Raw genomic sequence first — 7,505 nt, 5'->3', positions numbered from 1 at the left:
AAACCAGGTTTTTATTATGTTTTTTTATTTATTTATCTATTTATTTTGTTCTATAATTGTTTAGATTAGATTATTAATTATTTAAATTAGGATTAGATTGTTCCATTAGGATTAATGATATAAATAGGATTAGGACCATAATTATTCCCGATTATTTTCCCGATTATTCGGTTTAATTAAATCATTTAATTTTATTTATAAATCACAAAAACCCTAGAACGGTGATATATGATATTAGGGTTTGCCAGATCCCATGAATTTTTTAGCCGAAATCTTAGGATTTAATTTATTATTCGTTTCGACCGTATTAATCGGTCGCGATGGGTAATAATTGGTCATTTAATTAATATAATTCAAATACATAATATTTGGCTAAAGGGTTTCAACCATCGTATTGGTTGCGATGATTAGCCTATTTTCTTTATTCTAATTCATTATCATTTTTAATCGAATCAATCGATTACGAAGGGTAATGATACAAATTAAATCATTAAAACTTCTAAAAAATACTATAATTCATTATTAGTGATAATCGAATCAATCGATTAAAATTGGTGATGATACAACTATTAATCTGTTAACTATGGTAATTGAATCAATCGATTATCGCGGTTAATGATACAAATTAAAATCAGGATTGTACGCCCAAAATTCTAAAACACTCAAAACACTTTCCAAACCTTTCAAAACCACAAATTTCAAACTACGGATTTTTATCCTTATTCTAAAATTACAATAGGCCATTCAAAAAGCCTTCAAACCATACCAAATCAAGTTCTAATCCTAAGGGCGTACAATCCTTCCCCGAACTACGTTGACTCTGATTCTCCATAAGGAAATACGTAGGCACTTGGCAACAAGGCGAGTCCCCCTTCCCTAAAATCTCAATTTTTCCCCTATTCACTTCCTTAGCTATAAACCTCAATTTTAACCATAAACCTTTATCCTTAGATTCCAAGCCATAGGAAAGGGTTGAGGGTGCCTAACACCTTCCCTCGACCTGAATATAGTATCTTACCCTGATCTCTATACTGCGTAGGGTTTCCTATTCGCCCTTCAGAATAGGTGGCGACTCTCTAGGTTAAAATTTTAGGCAGGTTGCTACAGCTGGCGACTCTGCTGGGGACAACTTAATAGTGAATACTATGCTCCTATAGGTTTTAGGTTTTGGCAGGGTTTAGGTTTGACAACTTTTTAGGGTTTGGCTAATTCGCCTTTTTTAGGGTTTGCAATTATTTTTTTGTTTTTAGTCTAAAAAATATTTAATTGTTTATAATATGTTTATATTTAATTGTTTATGTTAATATATTTATATTTAATTGCCTAATTGTTATATTTTTATATACACTGCTGGCATTATGTAATGTTAAAACCCTAAGTGTGGGAGTTAACTTTGAGATCAATAGGGGAGCATGAATCGCCTACGAGTCTCATTGATAACTCCACTCGGAGTGGGTTGAGTATTCGGAAATGTCCAAAACGAGGCTTGACTTTGTTGAGGGCAGGACTGGATACTTGGCTGATCTCTCCGGGAACCTACCCCAAAAATTCGAACCTCATGGATAAAATGAGTTGTTCTAAAATCCAAAGAGACAAAAAGTCTCGGAGGCTACGAACGACCCCATGAGACCTTCTAGAACCCCCTATAAAAAGGTTGGCTCCCAAGAGCCGCTACGTCGGACCTATGAACTTATGTGATTATGTGCTATATGTATATATATATGTGTTGATCATTTTTTTATTATTTCTTTTTCCATTCATCATACATCAGGGGCATTCTTGCATCATATTTTATTCAAAAAAAAGAGAAGGAAAAAAAAAGATATCATACATATCATGCATGGCATACACATCATTTTCATGACATTAGGAGAAGATTCCTCTTCTATCTCCAGAACAAGGGACCATTGGGAAGGATAACCTAACATCCCGACCATATTATCCAACAAGATTTCAGCAGAAGAGATCAATGGATCAGCAAAAGCAACAGGGTGGCCAACGCACCTAGAGGTCCAAGCCAAAACGATCATTCACCCCGTTGTACATGCCGCTGTCTCAAGCTCTGCAACATCTGCTCAGTCAGAACTTGATAACTCTGCTGCCTCCATACTCAGCTCCAGCTAACCCCGCTCCCGGGTACAAGCATCATGCTAGGTGCGCTTATCATTCAGACAGTTCTGGCCATGATACAGAGGACTGTGGGCCGTTAAAGCACAAGATCCAAGATTTGATTGAAGAAGGGCTCATTGAGTTCGAAGATCCTAGCAAGTCTAAAGCCATAGGTGGCTAGAAGGAGGATTTCTTAGATCATTAGTTTTGTTTTCATTCACAATTTCTTTCCGTTTGTTTAAACATTAGTCTTACGACATATGCTATGTACTTTACAATAATCATTAATGCATTGCTTACGTTTGTCTTGATTCATTCCTAGTGTTCTCACTATATTTAAAACTGTGATTTTACTTGGTTTTCTCATTTGTGATATTCAACTCTCGTTAAGAGTCGTACACCTTTAGAGGGAGAATGACGAAAACGATACTACAATTTCATACACTACGCTTCCGAACAGACCGTGTTGACGATGTACAGGCATTTGTTCAATTCCTAAATAATGGAGATATAAGGATGTTAATCCCTCGTCAACCCCTTTGAGCCTAAAGAAGTAGGAGTCTTCCTTCATATAAAATAAAACCCTTCATATATAACCTGGGGTAGGGTAGCTGCTCAGTTAACTTAATCATTCCAAATTGTTCCTTTGAACATAATCACCGATGGTTCCCCGTCATCATTAAATCCGGTAGTCAATATCCGCAAAAAAAAAAGAAAAAGCAATGCAAGGGCCTGTTAAGTCAAAACCTATTAAGGAGACTTAGGCAAAATTGGGGCATCCTGCTGACTGTAGTTTTAAAACGAACAGTTCAGGAAAAATTAGGGATAACAAAGTCGAAAAGAGGTCACTACATACCCTCACAAAAGAAAATATTACAAGAAAGGAGGATGACTGCCTTTGCAAAATAAACTTCTGGTTTTTGAACCATCATAAATGTCAACATCATATTTCCCAAATTCTTTTGGAGACTAAATGCATAGTTAACTGAGCGTAGGACTGGAGAACATCACGAAGATGGGGATGGGTACGAATAAACTTTGAGCCTCTATCCTTTGTTTCTTTAAACCGTGAACCAAGCCACGTTACAACCCTTAAAAGACCTAACTGAAGCATGGTTAGTTCGAAAGCATACCGTTATCAAAAGGTATCCCGACTCCTTAAGGTCTACTATAACTCTTGAGTTGATATCACTTTCTTACAAAAAAAAACTTCGTTTTATTCAAAAAAATGTTTTTAAACTTTCAAGACAAACATATGCATTTACATCTTATGAATTTCACTACAAAGTACACTTGTCTATGTGGACTTAGATGTTTAAACATCAGGGAGAAGTTGCATGGGGCATGGCTAATGGCTAAAAATCCTACTGAATGACGAAGTAGCTTTAAAAACTCGTCAAAAGAAGAAACATCCCTTACGCATGACTGGGATGGCTAATGTGTACACGGGGCATAACCCGTCATTATCCCATTTACATGGGGCAATCTAATCAAGATCCATTGGAATCTCTCAAGGACGCTGAATAGCCCATGGGGCAAGTCCATTACCTGGGGGCACGTTGCAAAGATCACTAAGTATCAGATGGGGTCAATACCACTCTCACATCCTTTCCAGGAACCTTTATAGGATATTTCTCAATCTGTCCATATAGTCTTCTTTAAGACATGTTCAAATACTTCTTACCCTTTCTAGGAGCCTGTTTCAGATAGTCTTTTTAAAGACCAATTTTCTTATCCTTTCTATTTTCAAACCCTTTCAGACAGTCTTCTCTAAGACATATTCCTTTCCAAGAACCTTTTCTAGGTAGTCTTCTGTAAGATGTTTCTTAACTGTTTTCAGTTAGTCTTTTAAGACATATTCAAACTTCTCTTACGCTTCCAAAAACCCTGTCAAACTTTGTTTAAAGTACAGATTCTTTTCTAAGACAGTTCACCATTCTTTCTAGAGTAGTCTTCTTCAAGATGTTTTCCCTAAGTTTTGTTTAAAACCTCGCGTTCCTAAAAACAGCCGTTATCCTCTATAGGAATATTTCTGACCCTTTGCACAACACATCCCTTCGAGCTTTGTTTAAAGCTCAGTCTTATTTAAGACAAGTTCCCATTTCTTTCCAAGGACCTCTTCAGGTAATCTTATAAAAGACATCATCTCATTCTGAGTACTCAGCAAATCGCTATCTGTCAGGCGCTACCGAAACACGTGACTCACTCTGAAAAGCATCTGCTTCACATCCAACACTTACAATCAAGAATCCTATTGACTAGGGGCATTCTTTTTCAAGAATTCAAACACTGGGGCAATACATATTCATGCAAGACATAGTGAAATTCGAGTTCTCTCTAAAGGTCCTTCCTTCAGGTTAAGGGGCACATCTCTCAAAAATTTTGATATTCGGGAAGTCATACTGGCATCATACAAAGAGCATTGTTACATAATTGATCTTCCCACGCTTGTACTATTTACATCCCGCAGTGTGGGGTAGGCATACATGCATAATTCTCATTTATTTTGAGAATCTCATTACATGACACATGCATCATGACATTGCATAAAACTAACGCTGCCTTTTCAGGTCACTTCATAATCAAAAGGATGTTATCATCCAATTACAGTGCAAATACGATCGTATCAACGATTCAATCTTAACAGATACAATTCCAATACTTCATTCCAAGTCTTTCTTCAAAGATAATCCAGAAGCAATCAAAGAATTTCTTACCTCTCCAGGTAGTCTTGTCCAAGACAATTATCCTAATCTTTCCAAGCAGTCTTGTTTAAGACATATCCTAACCTTTGTAGGTAGTTTTGTTTAAAACGTCCTATGTCCTTTATAGGAACCTTTCTAGGTAGTTTTGTTTAAAACGTCTCACGACCTTTATAGGAACCTTTCGAGGTAGTTTTGTTTAAAACGTATCATGCCCTTTGTAGGAACCTTTCGAGGTAGTTTTGTTTAAAACGTATCATGTCCTTTATAGGAACCTGTCGAGGTAGTTTTGTTTAAAACGTTTCATGTCCTTTATAGGAACCTTTCGAGGTAGTTTTGTTTAAAACGTTCCATATCCTTTATAGGAACCTTTCGAGGTAGTTTTGTTTAAAACGTTTCATATCCTTTATAGGAATCTTTTTAGATAGTTTTGTTTAAAACGTTTCATATCCTTTATAGGAACCTTTCGAGGTAGTTTTGTTTAAAACGTTTCATGTCCTTTATAGGAACCTTTCTAGGTAGTTTAGTTTAAAACGTTTCATGTCCTTTATAGGAACCTTTCTAGGTAGTTTTGTTTAAAACGTCTTATGTCCTTTATAGGAACCCTTCTAGGTAGTTTTGTTTAAAACACATCGTTCCCTTTATAGGAATCTTTCTAGATAGTTTTGTTTAAAACACATCATTCCCTTTATAGGAATCTTTCTAGATAGTTTTGTTAAAAACACATCGTTCTCTTTATAGGAATCTTTCTAGATAGTTTTGTTTAAAACATATCGTTCCCTTTATAGGAATCTTTCTATATAGTTTTGTGTAAAACGTATCAAAAAAAAACTTTCCTAGGTTAGTCTTGTGTAAGACGTGTCCTAATCTCTCTAGATAGTCTTGTTAAGACGTTTCATATCCTTTATAGGAACCTGTCTAGGTAGTCTTGTTGAGACATTTCGTATCCTTTCTAAAAACCTCTCCAGGTGAATCTTGTTTAAGATGTTTCATATCTTTTTAGGAGTCTTTTTAGGTAAGTCTTGTTTAAGACATATCGTGTCTTTCTAGGTAGTCTTCTTAAAATGTTTATCCAATCTTTTCTAAGACACACTTAGTTCTTTTAAAGAACTCCTCATTTAATCTTCTCCAAGACATTCTTCCTAAGCATTGTTCAAAGCCTAAGCTTCTTCGCATCAACTTTCGATATACCCTATTCAGGAACCTCTTCAGGTAGTCTTATGTAAGACATTACTTTATATCTCTTCAGATACAATCAAATGGATGGCATCTATAAGCCCATCTCCCACAGAATTCATTCCCTACGCAAGCAAATTTCAGGGCATTTCAGTGTCCAATCATCTTCTACCTCTTCAGGTTCAAGAAGATTGAACAGGGGCAGCTGTCATACCCCAAAATTTTCCTTCCATATTCCATTCACAATGATTCAAAGTTCAAGATTCAAATCCAAAGCTTTGCTCCCTCAATGGTCCAGGTAACCCACAGTCAACTGGTTTGACCTAAAAGTCAACCATAATCAAAGCACAGTCAAAACTCTCAACTTTTGGGTCAACATAAAGTGAATAAGAGTATAACCATCATTTGATCAAAGATTGATCAGGATTCCATTAATAGAAACTCAGAGATGAACAAATACAAAAAGGTTCAAATTAGGGTTTCTTAGGAGAAAGTCAACCCAACTTTGACTGGGCATAACTTTCACATGGAACATCAAAAATTACCCACTCAAAGCCTATTTTGAAGGAAATTGGATCCTCTACAACTTTGTCTCTCACAAGCTAGGGCTAGAAATGATTCATTTGAGAGATACAATGCAAAAGATTACAGGTCATTTTCAGGCATCCTCCAAAAGCAATTTTTTCCCAAAGAGGATATGATCAAGATAAAAGCTTCAAATGAAAAATATATTCCAAAGTGGCTTATAGAGGACCTCTTGAGGTTTCCAAAAAGTCTTAGAACTCCTTCATAGCTTAAATATTGAGTGAGATATGCTTGATCAAAGTTAGGCGATTTTGAGGGAAATATGTGAAATAAAAGTGGTTCAAAATGATTATTTTTCCAAATGGGCCTATATTATTATGACCCAAACTTGATTATAAGGTCACTAGGAACCCCTAAATCCAAGGCCACGACCATATGATTTTTATTAGAATTTTAATGAATTTTTATTCATTTTAAATTTAGTTTAAATCAAATAAATAACAGAAAAAACAAAGAGACTTGATTTGATTTGATTCCTAATCAATATTAATCTCTCAAAAGGCATATTACTCCTCACAATTTCGTTCAAATTGAATTAGGTAAGATTGGATGGGATTTTATCAATTTTGGAAAGATTTCATACAAGTTCTAAACCAAATATCAATCTCACAATTTAGAGGGATTTGATTGAATGGAAATAACCTAATTCAGTCTGTCATATATAAGCAAACACAACAGATGCAAAAAAGGGGAGGATTGGCCGCTAAAGAAAGGTGTTCAGAACTTGAAAAAAATCGTGAAGCTAGTGGCTATGGCAGAAGGAGTTTGAGGTTGATTCGAGAGATTCCACACGTCCAGATCGAATCCTCGGTCCTTCCTGAAGCGTTCTGGATTGCCACGAGTCATAAGTACCTCCAGAATCACGCCATTCTTGGTGACGGTTTGAACAAATACTTTTATCCCCGATTTTCACAATACGTGCATTATGGATTG

Source organism: Vicia villosa, linkage group LG4 (assembly GCF_029867415.1).
Source record: "Vicia villosa cultivar HV-30 ecotype Madison, WI linkage group LG4, Vvil1.0, whole genome shotgun sequence".
NCBI lineage: Eukaryota > Viridiplantae > Streptophyta > Magnoliopsida > Fabales > Fabaceae > Vicia > Vicia villosa.
The sequence above is the reverse complement of the archived record's forward strand: the minus strand, read 5'-3'. Positions refer to the sequence as shown.